The sequence below is a fragment of the Rhineura floridana genome, chromosome 19, assembly GCF_030035675.1.
Source record: "Rhineura floridana isolate rRhiFlo1 chromosome 19, rRhiFlo1.hap2, whole genome shotgun sequence".
Lineage (NCBI taxonomy): Eukaryota > Metazoa > Chordata > Lepidosauria > Squamata > Rhineuridae > Rhineura > Rhineura floridana.
The window spans coordinates 14,578,576-14,605,527 of NC_084498.1; the positions used below are offsets into that span (position 1 = coordinate 14,578,576).

At 43.3% G+C, this 26,952-nt stretch overlaps 1 long non-coding RNA gene across 2 annotated transcripts; it reads left to right on the plus strand.

The window, feature by feature from the left end:
* Nucleotides 1–2,956: 2,956 nt before the first annotated feature.
* On the plus strand, nt 2,957–26,672 carry LOC133373271 (uncharacterized). Of its 2 annotated transcripts, none has more exons than XR_009759638.1 (3): nt 2,957–3,154; nt 3,251–3,354; nt 26,033–26,672. It is a non-coding gene; the product is annotated as an uncharacterized LOC133373271 (long non-coding RNA). The 2 variants fall into 2 exon arrangements; XR_009759637.1 differs by lacking the exon at nt 26,033–26,672 and adding an exon at nt 5,570–6,674.
* Nucleotides 26,673–26,952: the final 280 nt, after the last annotated feature.

Here is a 26,952-nt window from a genome sequence, read left to right on the forward strand (position 1 = left end):
GAACTCAATGTTATCTCTGAAGAAATTAATGAAGATTCTAGAGATAAAGTTATCAATGGCATGGATTATCTTCTGGACTGGAATGATGTGATGGAGCCCAATATAGAGAAAATCTATGGAATTAACTGCAGCCATGTGACAATGGAAAAACTTTTAAGAGATGACCCAGTGTATTTTGAAAAAAAGAACAGAGATATGATTTTACAGCAGTATTTCAGCAACTTATTCAGAATGGATGGCAAGAAAATATTTGGGATAGAGGTAATTCCCATCAGACTCTTACTATATGACTATGGCTTTGACAGCAAGATTATTATGGAATACTGATAATGGAAGATTGGATATTGAAATTACTGGACTTAACAAGACTACTGAAGATGGAAGATGGAAAATGGAACTAATAGAGATAATAGAACAATGGCTACTGAAATTACTGAACCTAACAGATTCTGATGTGATGGATTAATTGAAATGTTTATTTTGACTATGGTTATGACAATAAGATTATCATAATTAGTAATGAGATGGATTAATCGATATGCTTATCTGGAAAAAAAAATTTGATAGATATATTTCTTAAAGAATTGAAACCTCTCTTTGACTTTTTGTGGAAAGAATAAAGTAATGTTTATGAGATTTGATGATTAAGTAAGATAACTACTGGAGGAAAGTGATTTTATAATATGACTTAAGAGACAGGATTGCTATATATTATAGACTTATAACTGATTTGATCTTTGACAAATGGGAAGTCAATATTTTACTCTTTATTTTTTATTTTTGTTTTTTTTTTTTTCTTTTCTTTTTTTCTTTTTGTTTAACTATTTTTGATTTTGTTTTTTGTCTTTGAATGTTTCATGATTTTGTCTTGTATGTTTTATGAAAATCTGAATAAAAATTATTGAAAAAAAAAAAAAAAAAAAAAAAGAAGCAATCCCTCTTTTGATCTGCCCGCTTTCAGCTGACGACATAAGGCAGATGTAGCCAATGCGGGGTGTTCCACATTCTTTGAGCTACAACTCCCATCAGCTCCAGGCAGCATGGCCAATAATCAGGGGTGCTGGGAGTTGTAGTCTCAAACATCTGGAGGCCCCCAGCTTGGGGAAGCTGGCTTAGTCCGTGCCTGAGCTACCAAATCAGGAAGTTTCCAGTTCAAGTCTGGCCTCTGCCAAGATCTCACTAGGTGACCTTAGGCAAGCCCCCCCCTCAAATTCAGTTTCCCCATTTACAGTGTGAATAATAATGAGTTACCTTATGAAATGATGTGGAATCAGTGATGTTCAAGATGTTACTGGACTACAAATAGGAAAGGGCTGTAGCTCAGTGGTAGAGCATCTGGTTTGCAGAAGGTCCCAGCTTCAATCACCGGCATCTCCAGGTAGGCTGGGGATTTTCCCAGTCTGTAACCCTGAAGGAAAACTGCCAGTCAGTGTAGACATTACTGAGCTATATGGACCAATGGTCTGACTCAGGGTAGAGACACACTCACTGTTACGCCTGTTGCAGTGTGTTTCCACCTCTCTTTTCTGAAAACGGGGGCACACCACACTAGTCAAGCTCTGCCCCTTTTTACTTTAAAACCTGGCTGGATCAGCTAGAGTGCTTTTTTTCCCCTTCAATTTAGCTTCAGACAGATTTCACAACTGTGTAGTGCAGCCTTTCCCAACCAGTGTGCCTCCAGATGTTGTTGGACCACAACTCCCATCAGCCTCAGCCAGCATTGCCAATGGTCAGAAAAGATGGGAGTTGTGGTCCAACAATATCTGGAGGCACACTGGTTGGGAAAGGCTGGTGTAGTGGATCAACCCATTGTGCCTCCAGGTGTGGCCAATGGAAACACTTTGCTGTAGTCTCCGGAAGAGACAGTGACTGGCCCAACACTTTGCTGTGGGTAGTCCTCAAAAGTCTGAAGTAAGCAGTGGGGAAGGGAGGCGTGTCCAGCCCAGGGCAGAGTCACTTCAAAACACAGCCAGAAAAACCATTCTGGCTGCTTTTCAAGCAACTGGTGTGTCTACAGCCACAGTATAAGGCAGCCTCCTGTGTTCCTATGTACAACTCCCATCATCTCCGACCAAGGAGGTAGTAGCAGCAGGTTGAAGGGATTAGGGGAGAGAACCTAACATGTGGGTAGAGATTCCCAAAACAGCGTAATATAAAGGCTAAACATGCTCAGTGGAGGAAATGGAAATGGGGTGGATGGAATGAAGTATCCTGAAACGGTCTGGCTGGCTGATAGCCTGAACAGGAGCACTCCGTATTGCAACCTTTGTCTCACGTCTCACTTGTATATTTGCCAAAACTTTTTAAAAGACTTTTTAACAACCCACCCCCCAAGTTTAAAGTTTCAATAAAAGTAAATGAAATTTTAAGAAAAGAAATACCAAACCATTAGCATTCAGGGCAGCAATGTTCATTTTGTCTTCCTTTTTAAGAAGCACACACACACACACCCCGTTACATGTTCCAAAACTGTACCATCCATAGTCAGATTGGTTGAACTTTAAAGGGCTTTCATGATCTTTATTTACCTTCTGGAGGCATATTTTATATGGATTGTTTCTCTCTCACGTTTGCCTGCCCTTTAAAGATATTACTTGTGATTGATGATTACTGCAAGAAAATGTAAACTCATCAGACTGAGAAAAAAAATCAGGTTGACTGCAAGAACAGCTGATTGAAATACACACACAGCAATATTTCCTCTCACCTCTGCAAAAATGTCATACAGTGCCTTGTTGCTAAAGTTACCACCAGCTCTGCAGAGAAGCTGGGCTCCTCTCTCCATCAGCTCTCACCTGGCATCAGGCACAGAGCTTGGAAAAGTTACTTTTTTGAACTACAACTCCCATCAGCCCCAGCCAGCATGGCCACTGGATTGGGCTGATGGGAGTTGTAGTTCAAAAAACTAACTTTTCCAAGCTCTGATCAGGCATTACATCCAGCTGTAGAACAGGAAGAGAAAGAAAGCAGGGCCACTCCATCTGCTCTGCTGAGACACCAGCTCCATCAGGCTCCTCCCTCTATCATCTGTTACCTGGTCATTCCATCCTGTCGGGCTGTAGCAGAGGGAAAGAAGGGAAGCAGGGCCACTCCATCTGCTCTGCTGAGAGACCAGCAACTGACAGCTGAGAGACCAAGCTGAGAGACAAAGCTGGTCAGTAGAACAGCTTGTAATGAAGAACCTGTGTCTGTGTTTGCATATTTCCTCCTCCCACCCAATCAATTTAACTTTTGCATTGTGTCTTTTTAGATTGCAAGCCTAAGAGCAGGGACTGTCATAGTGATCTGCAAGCCACTCTGGGGTCACTCCAACCCTGGAGGCCTTCAAGAGGCAGCTGGACCGCCACCTGTCGGGTAAGCTGTAATTTGGATTCCTGCATTAAGCAGGGGGTTGGACCTGATGGCCTTATAGACCCCTTCCAACTCTATGATTCTATGATTCCTCCTTGCCCTACAAAGACAACATTCAGACTAAGGAGAAGAAAGATGACAGCAGGCCACCCCCTAGACTGGTTGTAAGTAAGAAGTTGGGAGCCAACTGAAAGCACACTGAAATTGGTGGGGCAATGTACGATTTACCCCAATGGACCAGCCTCCACTGCTCCTGGTGCCATCCCCAGGCTTACCAAGGGGTGGCAGGCTGTGGTTGGGAACAGATGAGGATCAGTCACAGTAGGTGAAAAATGGCAGTAATGCAGAAGGCACCAACGGAAGCTTTGGCAACCATATTGAGGTTCCCAGATGCTTCTTTGCCGTGACATAGCGCACATGACCCAGAGGCATTAAACAGACACAAAGGGCATAATCATCCCAGAGCACAGGGCATGGAATAATGGGCTCAAGTTGCAGGAAGCCAGATTTCAACTGAACATCAAGAACAACTTCCTAATTGTTAGAGCGGTAGGATGATGAAACTAATGATCTAGGGAGGTGGTGGGCTCTCCAACACTGGAGGTCTTCAAAAGGCAGCTGGAGAGCCACCTGTTGGGTATCCTGTAATTTGGATTCCTGCATTGAGCAGGGGATTGGACTCGATGGCCTTATACGCCCCTTCCAACTCTACTATTCTATGATTCTATTAATGATTCTATCAATATTTTCATTTCCAGCACACCCAAATCCCATCTTTTTAAAAACAAAAATAAAGCAGCCATCTCTTTAAAAAAGTTAACTTAGAGCAGTGATAATAGGGTCCATATTTATGATAATAATAATAATAATAAACTTTATTTCTACCCCGCCCTTTTCCCAATAGGACTCAGAGTGGCTTACAACTAAAAACAACACCATTAAAACATACAAAGTATACAATTAAAAATAGAATTAAATTATGAGAAAAATTAAAACCATAAAACATACGTTAAAAACAGCAGACAATTTAAAATAATAAGACCATATAATGTAGTCACCAATCCTAGGACACTTAATCCTAGTCGTTCTCTATCCCAAATGCCTGTTGAAATAAAACAGTCTTTACTTGTCGCCGGAAAGATGGCAAGGAGGGAGCTAATGTCAATCAACACATGTATATTTTTAAAGAAATGTATGCATACATCTTGAAAGAGCAGCTCGAAAGACCGCTCAAGAGTGATGGGAGGAGGCTTTATCTTTGACACAATGGAAGTGTTCCATGTATTTTTTTCTGATTTTGATTTGATTTGAGGGGGGATAGGGATGGCTCTGTTGCACATCTGGAACTACATTCCCTTTGTTAGGCACCCATATATAATTGCACCAACATGACAAATGACTTTGGATGTTACCATGACAGGAAATACAAATAATAGCCAAGCTGTGTGCTGTGGGTGCATTGGAATTGCATTCTCCAGAGAGGGAGAGAGGGGGAGAGGAGGAGAGGGAGAGAGGGAGAGAGTTCAAAAACCCTACTTTCCCCTTGTGTACAGGGCATTGTTGTTCCATGTGAGGTTATGTTTTTGTCTTAAGGAAGCTTTGAAACATGTTATTCCCACATACACACACACAGAACTGCATCCAATGTTAGTCATATGCAGAGTAGACCCATTGAAATGAATGGACCCAAGTTAGACGTCCATTTCAATGGGCTTTACTCTGAGTACGGCTAACATTGGATGCAACCATAATGTGTGAAATGGTACAGTTTAGTAAGGATGGGTGAGAATTATGCTTCAGTGCCCATTTCAAGCCAAATTGATCACATCCTCACTTTCTGACACCATATGAGAACCGAAACACAGCCATCCTTCAAAATTCGCACTTATTTGAATTTTGCAGTGTCGTTCACCAACTAAACAACGTTTACACAAATGCATGTGTTAGGGGAAAGTGTGCATAAAGAATGAATATATGGGTGAAAATAACATGCAAAATGCATTATATGACAAGAAATGGCTTGCAAAAAATGTATACATTATTCAAAACACCCTACAGAAATGTGTGTGTTTGGAGAAATCCACATAAAAATGCTGGAGGATTTTCATGAGGATTTTTTTTAAAAAGGCAAATTCCTGCAGAAATGTGGGGAAATGAGTTTAAGATTGGAAAAATGAAAAACTGAGAAAACTGAAATCTTTCCATTCCTACAATCTAGCTATATCAGAGAATTCTGTTGGAAACAGGAGCAGAAATTGCTGCAGTCCACGTGTTTTCCGATGTCAGGAACAGAATGAATACAAGCAGCTTTTGTGATTCTTCTTGTTTTGGACAGCAAACATCATGTAAACAATACTGTTTGTTTTCTGCATGGTTTTTTATGTTTCCCTTCCATCAAAATGACTTGAAATTAATGACACAATCAATTACCTCCTATTCAGCCATCATGCATAGCTAACGAACAATGTGAGTTTTAGTGGAAGCCAAACAGTGCTGGCTGTGATGAACGCAGGACTGGGTGGAAAGCACTGCCTCCTTACGTACCGAGTACAGTCCAGCAAGGCTTCACCACAACCTTGTGCTGATACTACACTTCAAGGGTAGCCAACATGACGCCCTCTAGATGTTTTGGACTACAATTCTCATCAGCCCCAGACAGCATGGCTAATGTTTAAGGATGATGGGCGGTGTAGTCCAAAATATTTGGAGGGCACTGCATTGGCTATCCCTGGTGTAGCTTAACACTTAACTTGGCTTCCTTTTCACATGGCTGGTGTAATGTTAGAAAAATATTGGTTTTGGGGGGGCATAAGCTCCAGATGTTAAATCCAGCCAAGACCACCTGGTCTTGATCTCCACTGGGGAGATCAGGCTTCCTACATGATTAGAAAAGACTCCCACTTTCAAAAGTTATCCCTCTATTTGTGGATAGTGAAAGGGAGAGTAACAGGGGCTGGAGCTAGTCCAAAGATGTGAATTTGTACAAGGCCATTCCTGGCAGAGTGATCAGGAGAAGGAGGAGGAAGTTGCTGCATTTTGCATGTTCATCTGTGGTCCAGAAGGGAAATCAGTCAAATGAATATGATCGATATTCATTCACATTATTGTTTTTTTAAAGTCCACAAATGATACATAATTAATTGTGTGCTTTTTAAAAAGCATCGTTTTGATATGTCCTTTAAATTGAAATTAATGTAAGTCACATAAATGGTCATGCAACTTAAATAACTTATGTTAAACAGCAGGCAGTAAGACAAATAGCATGGTATTTAGTGGAAAGTGACCTGCAATGGAACGGAAACAGTGCTGATTGTGACAAATACAGTTCAGAATGGAAATTGATGTCTTCTTGCATCACTAACCTGGTGTGTGATTATTTACCACTCTATAAGAGTAGCGGGAACTGCAATTCAGTTAAGTAGCTTAATACCTTTCCCTGTTGAACTCATTAGCTTGCCATAAGAATGTAAGGAAAGTCTGCTGGCCCAGGCCAGTGGCCCATCTAATCCAGATCCTGTTCTCACCGTGGCCAACCAGACAGATGCCTATGGAAAACCCACAGGCAGAACCTGCGTGTAACAGCAACCCTTCCTGCGGTTTCTAGCAACTGGTTATTAGAAGCATACCATCTCCAACTATGGAGGCAGAGCACAGCCAACACGGCTAGCAGCCACTGATAGTCTTATCATCCATTCACCTTGCTTCACCCCAATACAAAATTGCAATGGTTGTAGGGAGGGGGATATTTGAAAAAATAAACAAACCAACTCTAAAGTCATCTCATCCTAAGAGGGTGCCTGTAGTGTTTATGATATTAAGTGGAGCCACAGCAGCGTCTGGGTAATTTCAGCCATCATCTGTCAATTAGTTCTTGCTGCTTTCTTATTTACAGTCATCTAAAAGGCACATCAGTCTTGTCTGTGCATTGCAATGATGCACAGTTTCTTGCTAGAATATATTCAAGATGCATTATTAAATGTATGCTGGAGCCCCAAATTGATTTGGCCAGGAAAACCCTCGTCATTCTCTCTCTCTCTCTCTCTCTCTCTCTCTCCCCCCCCCAATAATTTCATGTGGATGTTTTCTAGGGCTATGCACTGGATCAGGCCTGGCCCAGTTCCCAAACTGAATCAGGCTGATTTGGGTGCATCCAGACTTTGACCAGTTTGGGTTGAGACAGCCCCATGTCAGATCAGCCCACCCAGAGCAATCTGGGTCTGTCAAAAGGTGGAATGGGGAGAAGGGCATAAACTCCAGATGCTAAATCCAACCAAGACCATCATAGCCCTATCCCTCTTTTGCGTCACCATGTACTGTGTTCTGTTTCTTGATTATCCTAACCTGGGTTGAGAAACCTCAGGACTGTGGGCCAAATGCAGTCCTCCATGCCTCTCTGTCCAGCCTTTGGTACTTCCCTCAGATCATGTCCCTAACTTTGCAAAAAGAAGCTTGGGGCTGTTTGCAAAAGGAAAGAGATGGCCTGGAACCTCGGAAGAGTCCCGAGGGCCAGGCGGAGAGGCCCAGAGGGCAACATTTAGCCCACAGACTTGAGGTTTTCTATCCATTTTAAATTGAAGATAGGAAGCATTTGTGTCCTGGACAGCCAGTCAGACTCAGACTCCATGATGTTTAATGTGGAATCTCAACTTCAAGCATTTCATCGATCTTACAGATGATGCAGCACTCTGTGTCTCTGCACAAGCATAATTAAGCATAACCACTCAAGCGAAGGCATTGCAGCAGCAATTAGAGCTGACTGCAGAAGGTAGGGAAGCTACTGGACAGCAGGCTATTGGACAGGAACTCCCAGAGGAACCTCCCAGTCCACCAAGGCCTATAGGGCCAGTGCCTGGACTCTCACAGGCACCTTCCCTTGAGCCTGAAGAACCAGATGACTCCTGCTGCACATCAGCTGTCTGGCAGTGTAAGGAGTGCACAAGGAGGGAAGCTATGGAATGGAGGAGGAGTGTCTGTCTTCAGGCTAGAGGGTTGGCACTTTGACACCCTGGAGTTCTCTACAAGGGGATGGAGCCTGGAAGAGAGAGCCTGGCAACAGAGGCATACAAGGCCTCAATCTGCTCCCAACCTTTGTAAGAGCAAGTTACTCACTTGGAGCTGTCTGCGGTCCTACAGTCTTTGACCAGCCTTGCTGCTTTTGCTGTGAGACCCAGCATTGGACCAGCACACAAGAAGGTTAGTTTCCAGGGTCCCTGTCATCCAAGTGTCAGTCAATGAACCATCCACCTACCATCGGACAACAGGTCACGATAAGCCCAGATGCTGCATTTGGGTCCTTGCTCTTTTGCCCAAGAATATTGGCTCTGGCAGAAAGGGAGAAACGAGCCAGGCAGTGGACCATCCAATTGCCAGGCGACAGACTATCTCACAAGAGGTCCAGCTATAACATCTACCTCTTCCCTCTCTGTCAATGGAAAGTGGAAGGGCCTGCCTGCGATCCAATGGAGATGGGAGTAAGAACCATGAAGTCAAGCGCTGGACAAACCCAAAGACCAGCAGTCATGGGAACGTGGGGAGCTGCCTTATACTGAGTCAGGCCAATGACCCATGTAGCTCAATATTTCAGAACAATGCTATACATCTCAAGAGAGGTAGAGCCAGCTCCACGGTGATTGCACAATCAGCGCTCCAACTCATGGGGAAGACTGAAACACACTTTCCAAGCTTCCTCCTTGGCATGCCCCCTGTGTGTGAACAGCAAGGGGCTCGGGCTGGCGGGGCACATGTTGGGGTGGGGTGGGCTACGGCATGCGGCCCCCATGTGCTCTCAATGTAATATTAATCACATGGAGAAAAGAACACCTAAAAAGAGCTATTAGCAGTGCCATCTGATCTGGAGAGGTGGACCTCCATGCCTGTAAGTACACATACATAGAAAAACCCAGCAGCCTTTATTCCTGTTCCCTGCAGCAGAGGATCGAGCAAAGATGAGGAATGTTGTGAACCCGTCCTTCACCAGGGATTATCCCTCTCCATGCTTGGTTCAGGAAATCCCCACCCAGCGGGACTCTTGCCTCAGCCTGGGTCAGATAGACTCTCTGCACCACAAGCTTCAGCCTTTCCACCTTTTGTCCCACCCAAAAGGGGACCACTGGTGTGCCCTGTTAGCACAAGAGGATGTAGATACAGGAACTGAATTGGACCCTGATATGGTAGCACAGGTGACCAGGCAGGCACGCAGGAATTTAAATAAACAAAATCACTTTATTAAAATACAAGACGTTAAGTAGTATGTTGATGTATAGTCCCTATCTTCCCTACCTGTCCTACCCCCCTAACTAATCTGTAATTCACCCTTTTCCACCCAGCTCACTCCCACAACATAACCTCCCTCCTTCCACTCCAAATCACAACCACCCAACTTCCTAACTGTCAAAACCAATGGTCTTTTATTCAAACCTCCCATAGAACTCTCACTCACATGTTCCTCACGCTCTCCCAGTCTTGAACTATGGATCAGCTTGAACTCCTGCAGCCACTGATGGATGACAACAGAGGTGTACCATGAATTGTTTCCCGTTATGGGCTAGTAAAACATGAGCTTCTGCCACTGCAGGCAAAGCCAAAACTCCACCATAACTGGAAGAAGCTCTTTGCCAACAACTAAAGAAATGTAAGGCAGTACGGACTACAGACATATATTTGGCCATTGTTAAAGCCTTGAGGCTTGCTCTCACAGACACTATCTATGACTGAGTAGAAAGGAAGATAAGGGAGGAAGTAAAGCTTGAGGAAAATCAAACAAGTAGTTATCAAAGAAGGAATCAGTCAGGGAAGAACAGGTTACCGTTCTGTCTATCCCCGCCCCCAGTTCAGGTTAAAATAGTTACAAATGTTGGTGCTTTATTCCCAACATAAACAACCCCACTTGTCTTTGGATTCGAGGACTGGACCCCACTTCCCCTTCTGTTCTTAACAGAGGAGGGGTACAAAGAGCTTCTCTCTGTGAGTGAGTGCGGCAGAGGGTGATATATGTGCTTTTTTCAATGGATGGCTTATGGGCAGGTAAGCCCTCGCCATTTTGTGGCCCTATCCCTTTTCCTGCTCTTTTAGATGTGGCAGCCCCTTTGTGTTATGTCTGGTCCTTTCATGGCAGCCATTTTGTGACTGGTGCTCACATAAGAATCACCTTGATGGGACTGATTCATCCAGTCCTGTTAGTCCACAGTACCTATTACTCAAGATGAGGTCTGGTGTCAGCACCTACCACCACTGAGCAGCTGATGGGCCCCACTGCCAAAAGCTTCCATTGAAACTTCCCACAGTGACCTGGAGCAAGACTCTGTCAGGCACTCCAGGGGGTGATGGGAAATACAAAATGGTGGCTCATAGCCATCTCTCTACTCCAGAAAATCTCATGGTTGGGGAGAGAGGCACCAACATAGCAGGTGGCCCACAGAAGGTACTTTGTCCAGGGTCTCCTCAGACCTGGAGTCAGCCCCGACTCAAAGGGACTGCGTAGATTTCTGGCAATTTTCATCTTAAAAGGCTGTAGCAGCAGAAGAGTTGGTATTGCAAGTCCACTCCCTCAGCTCTGCTGGGAGATCAGCTCCATTTTGCTCTTCCAGTCCCTCAACTGATATTTACTAGCAGGCTTCAGCAGAAAAAGGAAGTAGGGCCACTCTGATGGGGAATTTCATGGTTTGTTGGCCCAGGGGTCCTTGAGGAATTTGAAGACACAAGCTTGCAGCAAAGTTAGGCCTTTATTGGTTACGTGTGCACAATCAGTCTTCCATGATGTTGGTGGAGCGCTGCAACATGGCACTGCTTGCCTGGATTTTTATACATTCCAAGACAAAGACTTTAGCATTAACGAATCAAAAGGTTACACATCAGCATTACATAGGCATTGCATAGGCATTGCATTATGTTCTAGTCAATTTGGCAATGTTCAGCTATGAGCTAAGCATTTCAGTTAATGCAATCCTTCCTATGTCTTGGAGAGTACAGGGATGTTCAGTGTCTGCTCAGAGTTATCCTATTATAGAGTTTAAGCTGTACCATACATCTCAGCACAGTCAGGGAAGACAGCTCTGAAAAGAAAAAGGTTCTGGCTGGCTACTAAACTATTAAAATATTATAAACCTTTATAGCTTTATAAAAGAATATATTTTGCTTATTGTTTGTATATAAAAAATTCCCCATCATCTCCATCAGCTCTGCTGCAGAGCCACCTTCATCAGGCAACCCTCCATCAGCTGTCACTTAACATCAGCAAAACCATTTTGGCTCTTGAGACATGCATCTCCCAGGACGTAAAAACACAATAATAATGAATTAAATAATCAACAATTTGCTGCCCTTTCATTACACCCAAAATCAGCTGCCTGAGGTGGCTACCTCAATCTGCTTAATGATAGGGCCAGCCATGATCTCAAGGACCACAAGTTCCTCATCCCTGAGTTAGAGGCATGAGATGTGGTCACAGACGGGCTGCAAATCAGAAACCAGATTGGCAAAGCCAACAGTCTGCATTGCTACTTGGTGTGACAAGTTGCTCAGACAGAAAAACTTTCTTTGGATGGAACGCTTTGTATAAAGCCTGGTGTGCTGCCATTGGCTTGTGAGGTCAGCTGACAGTAGTCAAGACAGTATTGAAGCTTAGAGGCCATCCTTGACCTTCAGAGCCTAGACTGACATTAACAAGATACTGGAGGTTGGCTGCTCAAGGTCCCATTTCAGGACATCTCCCCCCTCAGTTCCTTACACCTGAGATGAGGAACTTGTGGCCCTCCAGATGTTGCTGGACTACAACTCCCAGCATCCCTGACCATTGGCAATGCTTGTTGAGTCTGGTAGAAAGGCCAACGGTTCATCTCTGCCTTACACAAAAGGTGAAGCCGCAGGGGATCCTTCTTTGATCATGAAACAATATGGGGACGGAGGAGAATCCTCAGTTGGCTTTGATACCTGATGAAAATGAACAAGAAACAGCAAGCACGCTGAAGAATGCCTGTCTGTGCTAGTAGCTTTTTAAATATTGTTTTCCTCCTGAAACCTAATATTTCCCCTTAATTATGGCTGAGAGCTTCCATGCAGATGGAGAATGAATGTGCATTGATTCAGAACCCCTGTTTAATTTATACTAAGAGGATTCATAAAATGATGATCCACTAAAATTGGCAGATAAACTGCCAGGTACATTTTTTTTTAAATGCACAGTTACATTGAATTTAAGTAGCTCTTCTGCTTTTTATTTGCAAACATTTTTTCATATCTATTAGTTGGTCGCCCCCACCCCCACATTTACCTAAACATAATTTCCAGCTTAATTAAGTGAGGAAGCGTGGCACTTAAGGAGGCATGATGTGAAGCATCACATCAGAAAGCAACAATAATTAGGTGGTGGCTTGAACACATACCCACTGCTACCTCCCAAGAAATGAGTCACACCCCAAGAGTGCAGGGTCTACAAAGATTCCTGCTGATGAAAGTGCTTGGCTCTAATGTTTCATCTTTGACACATATCAGGATTTCAAAGTTATCAAAGTTCAAAGTCACATATCAGGATTTCACATATATATATATAGGGCCATGTTCAACTACGTTGTCCTCAGAGTAGACCCACTGAAATTAATGAACCTAGGTTAGTTATGCCTATTCACTTCAATGGGTCTACTTTGAGTAGGACTGCGGCTGAACACCAAAAGGGAGAGATGAAGATTAGAGGAAATGGATGTGCACTGATGCAGTTACACATGCTTTGGATTAGTCATTCTTATTTGATGCTGAGCTAAATATGTAATAGTGGCTATATTCAATATGAAAGAGGGCTTTGCGGGAGCCAGGAATGTTCCCCAAAAACTCTCCTAATGCTTACCTCATTGGCACCTGTTCGCTGATGTTCACAGACCCAGTTAGTTGCTGTATTGGAACATACTTTTTTTTCCCCCTGTTCCTGGAAACTGGTCTTGTCAGGTTTCCAATGAGATGTCAATGACAGCAATCAAAGATAATTCGGAGAGGAATCCTCTGCTCTGCATAAATGTCATTTGCACTCTGTGGCTACTTGCCAATCTCACTGACTATGAGAGCAAACAGAGCTGACTGTGGAAACTGTCCTCACTCTAAATTAGCTTTGCTAGCTCTCAGTCAGAGCTTGGAAAAGTTACTTTTTTTTTTAACTACAACTCCCATCAGCCCAATCCAGTGGCCATGCTGGCTGGGGCTGATGGGAGTTGTAGTTCAAAAAAGTAACTTTTCCAAGCTCTGCTCTCAGTGAAGCCATCATCTAGCCATATCTCACTGGCTATGTGATGACTTCACCGCTTCCAGAGTTAGGGTTAAGAGAGTATCACATTGAGAAGAAGTGGTGTCAATCAAGCACCCATCTGGACCTGTGAAAAGGTGTCCTCCCCCCTCTGGGAAGACAAACAGACACCTGAGGATTGCATCAGCGCTGCCCAGATATGAGAGGTAAGAGGCTGCATCCAGCTCAGTTTTTTTACTGTATTATTATTTATTGAGTTTATATCTCACCCTTCCTCCCAAAAGAGCAGCAAATGCAATCAGCAAAACATTTTAACAGTAACAAAAAAAGCATTCTAAAACAGTTACGGATAAAGACACTATATTTAAAAAGTTACAGACAGAAAGCATCTTCCATCCAGTGAACTCTGGGCCATCAGGATCAGTCTCCTTCAGCCACCATCCTCCAGTTGATGTACCACTGATCTACAGCCCTTGGCTATCACATCTGTAGGACACCAGGTTGAGGGAGGCTGCTCACCGAGATCTTTCACAGAGCCACCGGGATCTATTATCTTTTCCTCGCATGACTTCTTTGCACAGCTCATTGTAGAGTAACAGCAGAGGCCCATAACCCAGTTCCCAAACTCCCACATAATGAAGCAGGTAATGGTGTCTTAATTGTTACTCCCTTCTAGATGGCTAATTTTCTCACCTGTCAGGTGCTTACAATGGCAATGTTGTGTCATGGCATGCAAAGAGGACCCAGCTGAATAATCAGGCTTGTTAAATGAGTTTTTTTTTCATGCTTGCACATCTTCCAGTACAATTGAGAGACTGTGCGTGTTACACTGATACCTTGCCCCCCCTTGCTTATAGTATACATCATGCTGTACAGAAGAGGACAGAGGGCTACAGCTCCATGGTATAGCATCAGCCTTGCATGTAGAAGGTCCCCAGTTCAATTCCCAGCATCTCCAGGCAAGGCTGGGAGCACTGAGTCTATGGATGAACAGGAAAGGTGGCAGGAAATAAGCTCCCCACAGTTGCTCATTCTCTGGCCAGGGCATGGGGCCAGGTTGCTCTCACCTTTGCCATGATGTTCTTCCTAGGATGCAGGTCTTGGCTTACACCATGTACAAAAATGTGTACCTTTGGGGGGACGCATTTTGAAATGTATAATTTGTAAGAAAATATGCTCAAAACTTCAAACTTTTTTAAAAAACAGCAACAGATCAATATGGGAACAAGACAGAACAAACGTCTTCATGCAAGACTGACATGGACTGGCAACAGAATGAGCCATCCATCCTTAACAAGCTGGAAGTCAGGACTACAGAGCAAATGAAGGACCAAAGGATAAACCAGAAGTAAAGTCTGAGGACTATCCACGGTTACAGGACCACACCAAAGTGCAATCGATCAATGTTTATTACAGCCGATGGCCAATGCAAAATCATACACTTAAAACCGTTTCTTTATACAAGTTAAAATCATTGTCAGAGTTCTTTTATGTGGACTTTTGACTTAACAATGTTCTGCGGATTATAATGGCAGTGGCACAAAATTTAGCAACTATGTATGTGATTTGTGGATGGAGATCCTGCAATAAATATCTTGTATAAAATAAAGAGTCACAACCAGGGATCGATTGGATAATAGGGATAATACTAAAAGTACAGATCTCTTGATAAAAGGTGAAATATAAAAGTACATGAGTTATTGTCTCAATTTCTCCAATCCCACATGGACACAGCCTTTCTATGCATGGAACTCCATGAAACCTACCCTCAAGGAGGGCTGACGGTATCACGTTGAATCTCACCATGGTAAACGTTTTTCTATATCTGGGACTAGAAAGGTTGCTGAGATATTGAGCAGGGGCAAAGCCCCTGAATGTGGTGATAATGTCAAGCTTGGTAGGTGGCACAGTTAAATGAGTTTGCAATTCTATGTCCATTATGCGTTGGGAGAGGGCTGTCCATGCTTTAGACTAGCTTGGATAGAATAGGAGACGAAAAGCCGAGGGATGCCACTTTCTTCATCAATGATTTGTGCCAGGATGATTGAAAGGTATCAGAAAGAACTAGTGGGGCCAGGCCTACAGGAAGAAATTGAAGTTTTAACCATAACTTTATTTTAAGTTTCCAAATTCGTGCTTCAATAGAGGGAAGACCAGCTTCCAATCTTACAATGTTGTTTGAGACACATGATGGAATCCCAAAAATGGCCCTCAGAATTTTTCTCTGTATGGGTTCAAATGGAACTGTTTTTGGGAAAGTTAGCGTCTGCAAGCCATATAGCATTTGTGATATGACTTTTGCCACAAACACTTGGATGGAAGAGGAGGTGTGTTGTCCACCCTTGTTGTAAAAGAATGATAGCAGTGCTTTAGAGGTCCTCTGAGCAACTGAGATAGTATTCTTTACGTGGAAACACCATGAACCTGAGGTGTGAAAAGTCACCCCCAGGTATCGAAAGGATGAGACCTGCTCAATTTTCATACCATTCAGCTGCCAGTTGTGTCTCACCTTACTTTTGGTAAACACTAGTACTTTTGTTTTAGCATGATTGATAATTACGTGGTCTTTGGCACAATATTCCTCCAATGCCCACAGCAGGTGACGTAGTCTGCTGCAGGTCAGCGATAACAGAACGGCATCATCTGCGTAAAGTAATACCAATATCATTCTGTTGGCGAGAGTCAGTGGTTGTGATGCAGTCCGCGCCAGGGAGCCAACCAAGGTGTTTATGTAAAAATTGAATAAGGAGGGGGCTAAAACACATCCCTGCTTGACTCCCTCATAAGTAGGAATTAATTTGGTCAGATGGCCTATATTATCACATCTAACCTGGAGTCTGGTGTTTTCATGGAGCAAGCGTATCAGTGTTAGAAGGCGCCTGTCTATATTAATTGACTCAAACTTTCCCCATAATTTGTTTCTGGGTATGAGATCAAAAGCATTTTTAAAATCTATGAAAGCCGCATATAGAGCTCTCCCTTTTTTTGCTGAATATTTCTCCACCAGATGTTGTCTATTGTGGAGCGTTCCCATCTGAACCCCGCTTGTTCATCCACCAGAATGTTCTCCTGGGTCAACCAAGTCTGTAGTTTGTCAAGAAGATGTAAAGCGTAAAGTTTGCTGATTATGTTCAAAGTGCAGGAAGACCATGTTGCTCAATTAAGTCTCAGAAGGAACTGGAAGCCCTCTTATACGCCTTTTCTGACCAGCAGGATCCAATAGCTAGCCTGGGTGGGCAGAGACAGTCTAGGGTTTGAAGGTACTTCCACTGAAACGTTGCCACTTGCAGTTCAGTGGCTCACCACAGGGGTTAGCTGCAGACCTAGTGTCTAATAAGTGGGTGGGCCGCAATCATGTATACTACTTGGAGGAAGGGTGGGATACAAATATAGAGATGTATACAATGCTCACTTTACACTAGTGTCAGGGCCCAATGAGGTGAGCTTTAATGTTGTACAACAAAGGAATGCAACACAACAGATGCACTGATGGAAACTCATTGTACAATAGATTGTGCGATCTATTGCACCACAAAGTTACTTGCAACCTGCTTATGCCCTCTTGCACAATCATGTCCTGCTGGTGCAAAACATTTCACCAATGGAACAAGTATACTGGTACATGTCTTTAATTTAGTGCTACATTTGGATATAAACCTTAATGAATATCTTTACATTATATGGAGAATAAATTTCAGAGCCTCTCTTCAAATCTGGCTGATGGCTATATTGATGCTTTCTTCCACAGGTAAGAGAAAAGCAAAGTGGCTAGTCATTTCAACTCAGCCTTTTACAAAAGATACTCTTTTGAAAAAGCCTACTAACACTAAGCAAACTTCAGAGTCTTAGAGATTTATACACCAGAGTTTATGTTTGCGCCATTCATGCCTCTTCCTTAACAGGAAAGAAAGCTAATACCTTAGCATGACATGTCTCATGAAGAATGATATTCTGATGGCATTCCCCCCTCCCCCAGAGAAGATTTCAAAATCCTCACAAGCCTACTCCACTGTGATCTTGTCAAGAAATATATGCCACCGTATAAAGAGGTATGTCAACAAGGAGAGGTGAGATGAGAAAGTACCACGTCAAACCTCTTCATCAAAATGTTGGCAAACTCCAAAAGGCTTTTCAGCAAAAAGATGTGATGAATCACAAATGCCTGCCTTGTTCTCTGAAAGTGAAGACAGCTGCAACATTTTCAGAGCAGCAATAGCGGTGTGATGGTGTCTCTGCTGTTCTGCAAAAGTAAGAAAAGACTTTTTCTCCTATCCTGTTGGAGTAAAGCGCTAATGAAATTGGTCTAACGGGTTTTCAAAGCAGCGCAGTTGTACCAGGAAACATTGTACTAGTGAAATTGGTACAGCAACTTTTATCAGGGAAAAGCTGGCTATGGGAAGGGCTTATTGGCTGGTGCCCATGATACCACCAACTCATATCTGTAGTACCAAATCCTTAGAGTAGTTGTCATTTTTTAAAATTAACGTAAGAGGAGTCCTGCTGGTCAGACCAAAGGCCCATCTAACCCAAGAGCAGTCAAGCCTATGGCTATGGGAAGCCCACAAGCAGTACATGAGCACAAAAACACTCTCCCAATCATGTTTCCCCAACTGCTGGTATTTAGAGATATCCTGCTCCTGATACTGGAGGTAAGATATAGTTATCATGACCGTACCCATCTCTTCCTGTGGGGCAGCTGAACGGGTCAACAGAGCCTCCACTATACAATGGAGATACATCTTAGCATTTTGTGTCAGTTGAACCACTTTGCGTTCAGATGGTGGATGAAACCCCAAGGACCAGAGACGTTAAATTGCAAAGGAGGCTGTAGAGTACTTCCACCCACATGTCAGAATTCCAACAAAAATGGAAGCAGAAACTGCCCGACGTTTGCTTATTTTATCACATGTCTGGAATGGAAATTAGTCCAGGGAATATAATCAGTATTCACCGTTGTTGGTTTCAGTCTGCAAACAATACGAAATGGCATGCAGTTGATGACTTTAGCCACAATATGCATTGTGTTTCCTTTGTATTGAAATGAATGGTATGGGTTAACGTAATGATTTTGCTGTAGTGGATAGTGAGATGAATAACATTGTTTTTGTTGGAAACCAAACTGCAGTGGGATGGAAACAGTGCTGCTTTATTTATTTATTTATTTATTTATTCATTCATTCATTCATTTATTCATTCATTCATTCATTCATTTATTCATTTATTCATTTATTCATTCATTCATTCATTCATTCATTTATATCCTGCCCTTCTTCCTGTAACATGGTGGAATGCAAATCAATTCCATCTTACATCTAGTGGGGGCTGGTCCATCAAGGCGCATGGGGCCCCGCACCACCAACCTCAGCCAGCCCCCACCTGCCTACCTCCTTATTTGCATCTGGTCTAGAGGGAGGCGCTGCTTTACCCCTCCTTAGTCTCAGTGTTGGCCCTTGTAGAACTCAGCACGGAGGAGGATGGAGGCAAAGCCAGAACTGGTTGGCTTTGCCTGCCATTGGCTTTGGGCATGCCTGCCATTGGCTCTGGCTCCACCTCCAGTTGGCCTCCCTGCCTTCCGCCCTACCAGTCCCAATGGGCACTGGCCATCACTGCTTATGTCCCTATGCTCAAGTCCTGATACCAAAGTTAGAAAATGGAAATGACTGCCTTCAAGTCGATCCCGACTTATGGCGACCCTATGAATAGGGTTTTCATGGTAAGCAGTATTCAAAGGTGGTTTACCATTGCCTTCCTCTGAGGCTGAGAGTCAGTGACTGGCCCAAGGTCACCCAGTGAGCTTCATGGCTGTGTAGGGATTCAAACCCTGGTCTCTCAGATCATAGTCCAACACCTTAACCACTATACCACATGGGGTTGGGACACCACACTTGCTTTGGGACATGGTGGTCTGGTGGAGAAAAGCAGAGCCCAATCACAGATTTATTTCAGGATTTGTTTGTTTGTTTTAATTAGAGTGGCACTTTTGATTTATCCCACATCCCACAAAAATCTAAATTCTTCACCAGGTAAGTATAAATCCATCTGTTTCACCAAACATAGAATTCTGCTCATGGATGACGTTCTGAACATCCATGTGTAACCACACCCATTCTGTCTGCAGCAGCAGCAGAAGCAGCAGCCTGATGTTTTAAAAACAAGCCGACGTGCTAGTTTGAAAAAGGAACTACAGCTATTTTTAAAAAAAAAACTTTTCATTTAATGAATTGAAAACGTGAAGTTTTAGTTTTGACAAGATAAATCAAAAGTGCCACTCTAATTAAGACAAACACACAAATCCTGAAAGAAATCTGTGGTTGGCCTCTGCCTTTCTTCACCAGACCACCACCTCCCAGAGCAAGTGTGGTGTTCTAGTCCACTTTTTAGGCTTAAGAAGAGATCAATAAAGATGTGTTCAAAGCCATTACTTCTTGTAGCAGATGATCAGAAGGGCCCCAGGAGAGGCTAACTGGAACAATGAGTATTTGGAAATTAGGTTAGTATAGATGACATTTTGTGGTCAGTTTCCGAAGGGAAATGATAACGCTGGGATCCTTGAAGTTTGGCTTTGATGACTGTGGGTTTCCTCTCTTACATCCCCCCATTTTTGCCTATTCTCTTTCTCTTTCCATCTTTCCTATCATCCCTTTCCATCTCTTTCAGTATTTTTCTTCATTCAGGCTTTCCTGTTTTTTTTTTTTTAATTGTTATGTGTACAAAGGGGTATGAGTGGAGGTTTGATGTATGAAAGGCTCATTCAAAAATCCTCAGTTGCAAATTGGAAAGGGAAGGGTTAGGTGCCCTCACCCCCATGCACCTTTTAATGAGAGGGGGGATTTCCCCTTCCCATTTTAAATGTGACCAGGGCAGACATATACACGGCAGTGTAGTGGCTGGGTTGAGAATGAGATCCTCTGTTCAGGTCCTCCCAGAACAACACACTAAGCTGGATAGATCAATGGTCTGACTTGGTATAAGTCAGCTTCCCATGACAGCAGGGTAGAGTAAACTGGAGGACCAGTGAAAGAATGTAACCAAGAAATCTGCTCATCCTTGTCTGAAGCTGCTTATGTGACAGCTGCTGCCATGAGGCATGGCAATCCAGCAACCTGTTTCTCCCGTTGGGTATGCTTTCACCTTCTGTCAGGGTCCTTCAGTGGGTAATGTCCTCTGTTTGCTTTTCTATATGAGAGAGACAGAGAGAAATATTATTTCCTGCCTGTAATTGCACTGATAAACGGTGTTTATAGGGCTCCACATAACGAATGCCACAGCTGTTTTTAGGAGGTGCAGAACCAGCAGAGATTGTCCTACTTATGTGAAACCCTACAAACTGCAACACCCAGCTTTCCTGCCTCTCTCAGCTCCCTATCTTACAGCATGCCAATAACCTTGGGGAGATGCATTTATTTGCTATTATAAAGCGGGGTTGATAAGGTAACGTAAAGAGAATGGGAGAATACTTACAAAGGTAATATCAAGGGCATTATCAGGAGGAGAGAGAAGGAGGCCCTTGTTTTCTTTTCTCACTTCATTGACTTGCTAGATCTAATGTAATAGTTAATGTTTAACAACTAGCTGTATAGTATTGTTGCCTTCAGACATGCTCTCAGAATGCAGATTGGCATGTCCAACTTTCAGCAAGGAGTGGAGGGAGGGGAAGAAAGATTTGGTGTAAGATTGACTTGGGGTATCTCATAATAACAATACTATGACAAGAACAGGAAACGTTTGGCTTCTGGATCTTGCAACTACTTGGGATGGATTAATTTCAGTTCTCTCCGTTTCTCATTCTTCCAGTCTTGAAATTCAGTTCTCTGAATTTCTGCGTATTTTTTTCCTACAAAGATCCTCATGACAATTCGGCATTTTAATGCATATTTCTCCTGATAACACACATTTTCCTGTGAAATTTCAACTAATGTACATATCTTTGCAAGCAATTTCTCCTCATATAATCCATTGTAATATGTAATTTACACCAATAGATTCAATTTTATGGACGTTTCCCCCTACTATATGCATTACAAACATTGTTTGGTCGGAGGACTGCATTGCAAAAACTGGAGAAGTGTAAATCTTGAAGGATGGCTGTGTTTCAGTTCCCATATTATACTGGAAAGTGTGGATGGGTTCCCCATCCCTGGAAGTAAAGTCCTCTGCCGGTGTTCTCCTCCCACCTCCACCCATATTGTGAATATAGGAGAAAGACTGCACCAGCTGGCCCTGGATGCAATGTCACTGGACCCACTATTCCTGCCCCTGGCATCCATGCTTGCTGCAGCTACTCAGCAGTGAACACACAGTGGTCCATTTGCTAAGCTGGGTCTGCTTTGGTTTTGGCTCCCACCCATTAGTGTAGTGGCAAGTTCAGAAGTGCAGGATCCCTTCATGATAGTCACAGCCACACACTGCCCCTCCTTATTTTGTTGCTGGATTGAGAATGATGTCCTTGTTAATGCCTTCTCCCACAACAACAGATGTCCCTAGGAGCCAATAAGCATGAAAGGGGAGTGTGTTTGCTACTATTTATTTTATTTATTTATTTAGACTATTTCTATACCGCTTAATATATAAAAATATCTCTAAGCGGTGTACAAGAAAAAAAGAAGACAAGAAGTATTATAAAAGTACACAATGGAACCATAATACAAATAAACTCATACTTAATACAAATTATTAACAAATAAAATATACCAACCCAGCAAATTCCATCACACTTCCCCACTTATCCCCTGCCCTGCTCTGTTCCAACAACTTGGAAGAGAGTCCTATCGTAAGGCATGGTGCATTCAACAAGGCTACTCTTCCGCCTCTGTTGTTTCAGTCTCCAAGACCACTTCGCAATACTCCACCTCCTTGAGAAAGAGACCGTCTGGTGGCACAATGGTGTTCTGGGGGTAAGCCATCCGGTCTCTGGTCTCCAGGGGCTCCTCTACATGGAAGGTTGCAGCCGGTTCTGGCCAACAGCCACCGAAACGCCAGCTATGCACTGCACTGAGAGTCTCCCCACCACCACAGCCATACTTGCACTGGGGTCTGCGAGTGCAACAAGGCTCCGCTACTACTACTCCACCTCCTGCACCACCACTTCAACCACGTGGGCAGTTTGAACTCTGCCCCGACAAGCTGCGTGGGCTGTTAAACAAGGCTTTCCTCATGAAGAAGAGTCGTAGTGGCTGACTCACCTCCTTTCACTCTGATTGGCTCCAGTAGCAGAAAGGACAGGAAAGCATGTTAGAAGACTTTTCTCAGTGGCCAACATATTCCCCTTTCATGCCAAATGGCTCATAGGATGCTGGAGATATAGGAACCTTGCTGGGATCCTGCTCCCCCAAAAAGTAAAGGGTCCCCAAGACCCCCAACTACACTCCTGCTCCCACCCCTCTCTCTGCATGCTCTCCAATGCCTGTGACATTTTAATAAATATTCTGTGTTTTGAAGCCTAATACTTTATACAAAGTGAAACAGCTTCCTGAACAAGCTTGTTGGCAGGACTTGGGGACAAGAAACAGCTTTCCTAATGTGACACCAAAACTTCAGAAGCCAGCGGCAGTGTTGCAAAGATCCTTCTGACTTTTATCTGCTTACGCTGAAAGGATCATGTAATGCTCTGCAGGCTTACTCAGATAGTCTAGTCAACTCCAAAAAACATCAATACACAAGGCATGCATTTGTTGACTCTGAAGTGTATCATTTCAAAGGGGCTCCCTGCTGTCACATTTTTGATGGCTTTAGTTGCAAATATGCCCAGTAATCAGCTTACATTATAGCAGCAATGTTTCTGCTCAGAAAGCTTGCCTTACCAAACAGCTGCCTTCCTTTATAAGCTTCTCAGAAAAGGTACCAGATCTCTTGTTACTGGAGCCCATCTGTTTTCCTATATCCTGAGTGGGGGGGGGAATGAGCAGCCAAGCTGGGGTTGAAGGAGTAACAGGGAAAAGTAGGAAGAACAGTTAGCAGCTGGGCGTTTGCTTTCTCTTGAAAAGCTAACATGCTTCCGAAATTCTCCTCATCTGAATTTCCGTATGGATTTCAGGGTTTCAAATGAGCTAGAGCTGTGTGCAAATGGCCCTCTTGAAATTCTCCATCCTGATTATCAACATATTTTCTTCTTGCAGTGGTAGGAAGCCATCCCAATCTGGTTTACAGAGACCATGGCAGGATGGAAAAAAGATGGCTTGTCAGAAGGTTAAAGGCATAACAGTGAACCCTACAGATTGCTCTTTGTCATAAGAAGGATACTGTGCTTCCAAAATACACCTAGAACAGCAGTATGGAACCTCCAGCTGACAGTGGTCCCAGTTTGGCAGATGAGGCCATTTTCCCCAAGCTGCGCTTACCTGTCCCACACCTGATGTCACGTGGGGCAGATACAGTCACTTGATGTCCGATGTAGGGTAGCTTAAAGTGTATTCCAAATTGTTCCTTGGCAAGCTGGGCTCGCTGGTCAGCTGATCGGTGCTGACAATGAGTCCCTTCGAAGCCGGCCTTTTAGCAGGTGTGGTTTGGGATTCTAACTATACCTGCAGATGGAGATTTCTCATTTGCAGGCCAACTGATAGGCTCTGAAAGCGAGCTCCTTTCACTTTATCACCTGATGATGCCAGGTGATTGGCAAGCGGGTAACCCCACCCCAACCATCAGAACTGGTCTACTGAGAATGAGCCACACCTTCATCCAGCCCTTGGATGAGAAAGGTCCCCACCCTTGTTTTAAAAGAAAAGGAACTAGTGATGGATCTTTCTTCATTCTAGAGTACCCAAATAACAGGAGTTGTGTAGAAATGGCTGTTCAAAATTCTCTGCCCTATTTGTTGGCAGACAAAGTGGAGAGGGGAGGCTGGCCCATTAGGACAAATGGGGCATTACCCCACTAACCTCAGCATGCCTTCAGCTCTTCCTCCATCTCAGTGTTGCTTGGCTGATCTTTTTTCTTTGGGCTTATCCAAACGGAGCGGGATAATCCACTGTTTCCTATTCGAGTTGTCAGATGATAGTCCTCACTTTGCCTTTTTTCTCCCGCTGTTTCCCATTGGGAAAAAATGCTTTTTTTATGGCACAGCGAGATTCCCGATTTCAAACAGCAAATCGCATTTTTGCCAGTATCGGAAGGAGTGGATTTAACCCGTGAAAATGCGTAACACCGCACGATGTCATTTGGACGACCGAAAAATAATAAACACACATAGCGCGTGTGTCACACATTTTGCAGTCGTCTGGATGAGCTCTTTCTTTCTACTCAGGGAGGAGGAGGAAGCTGGCTAGAATTAGTTGGCTCTGCCTGTCATTCTACAAAACACTGCAGAGGTGCAGTTTTCCATGGTATTCCATTCATAGGAATGGGTGAATATGTCCGTTTCTATTTCTCTCAGTTTTTTCCCAATCTTAAATTCGGCTCTCCACATTTTTTCATTAGTTCCCCATTTTTATTTTAAGAATCCTCATGAAAATTGGCCAGCATTTTAGTGCTTATTTCTCCAAATATACATATTTTTGTACGCAAATTTGCCTTATATACACATTTTTGCAAAGCGGTTTTCTCTAATGCAGCACATTGTGGACATTAGTCCTGAAGTGAGCACTCAGAGGAACAACTGGGAATCATATCGTGGGTTCCCATTTGTGCCCATTCATTCCGTTCAGGAGTGGGTTACGGCTTACCTGTCCAAAGGCAGCAGAGCAGATATTGACAATTCCTCCTAGTGGGAGAATGCTCCAGTGCGGCATTGCAAGGAGGAAAATGGCAGATGCCAGTGGAGATAGCCATTTTTGTGGCGGTTGTCATTCCTGCCCCTCGAAACAACAACAGCAACAACCATGAAGTTGTGTCAGGGCACTTTGCATGGGTACGTGTGTGAACCCTGGCGGCCAGAAACAAACACTGATATTTGCTTCGCTGTTGTCACCATCAAATAGCAACAGCAAAAGAACACTTTTAACACTAGTTCCAAAATGAAATATTAGCCAATGACGAAGACACAAAATGAGTGCCATTTCAACAAATGAAACACGAAGCAAATGAGGCAACTGGGCGCATAAATGAATGCAATCCTGATTTTTTTCTTAATCTGTCTTGTTCACCCCTACTAAAGACATGTTGGCATAACTTCTAACACAGCAGGCAATTCATGCATCTCTCTCCCCCCCTTCTCCCCATATATATATATATATATTCTTTTCTAGAAGGAATTATATGTTGATCTGGCAGGGCTGTTCACACATCATTGGTTTTTATGACCTTCATTCATGCTGACTACATTGATCCTTGCTGTATGGATTTCCAGCATCCTTCCATCACTAGTCTTGGCACTTAGGGATTTTCCCCACTTTCTTATTGTCATGTTTAATTCCACGCTGTCAGGTTTATTTCGTCTTAATTGCTGAGAATTTCGGTCCAAACCGCTCTATGGCATCCTTCCATTTGCAACCGTGTTTTAAAAATTGATTCTTTGTGCAGGGGCATCAAACAAACAGAGAGATACACAACTGTATATCAAAATCATCACCATGGAATACATCTCTGGGGCAGGAGAGGCCTTGTGCTAAGAGAATAGTGTTGCTATGGATATAGCCGGCTACAAAGCAAAAGTGAATTTCTACACTGCTTCTCAACGTGGACTGAGAAAAACAGCAACTAGCAGAGGCTGCAACATTTGATCTGGGATGACAGACTGTATTCATATATTTTCTCTCTCCCTCCCCCCACTCCTAGAACATCTGCCCAGCTGAGGACTAGTGGCACTTTCAAGTGCAGTGGAACCTTTCCAGCAGCTTGAGAGTGCATGTGAAGGGAGATGATGCTGGTCTGGAAATTAGGGTTAGCAACACCTGAGCCATCCCTGGGGACTTCCTTGGGAGGGCTCTGGCTAGCGTTTGGGACAGGGATAAAAAGAGGTGCTGCTGTGAACCTTTTCATGGAAGCAATGACAACAGCAATAGAAGAGGCTGTAACTTCTGAGCTGGGGCAGCAGACTGTTTTCTTGTCTTTTTGCACTGGAATACTTATTATGTTTGCCATTAGTTGATACATTTTAATTGATAGTTTGTTTTATTATGACTTTAAATATTATAATGTTCATGTAATCAAACTGAGTTATTTCTTGGATTGTTATGTTTTTAAATGATTTAGTATTCAATTGTTACTGATGTAGTGATTTCTGCTTTTCTTCCGTTCTTTTTGAGCATATTTATATGTAAAAGCAAAATACAAATTTCAATAATAAGAATAGCAAAGATACAGAGAAAACATTAAAATAAAAAATGCAGGAAGACCCCTGTTGGATCAGAGCTAAGATCTACCTAATTCAGCATCCTGTTGTTCCCAGTGGCCAATCAGATATCTCTGGGAAGCCTACAAGCAGGGTGTAGAAGGCAATA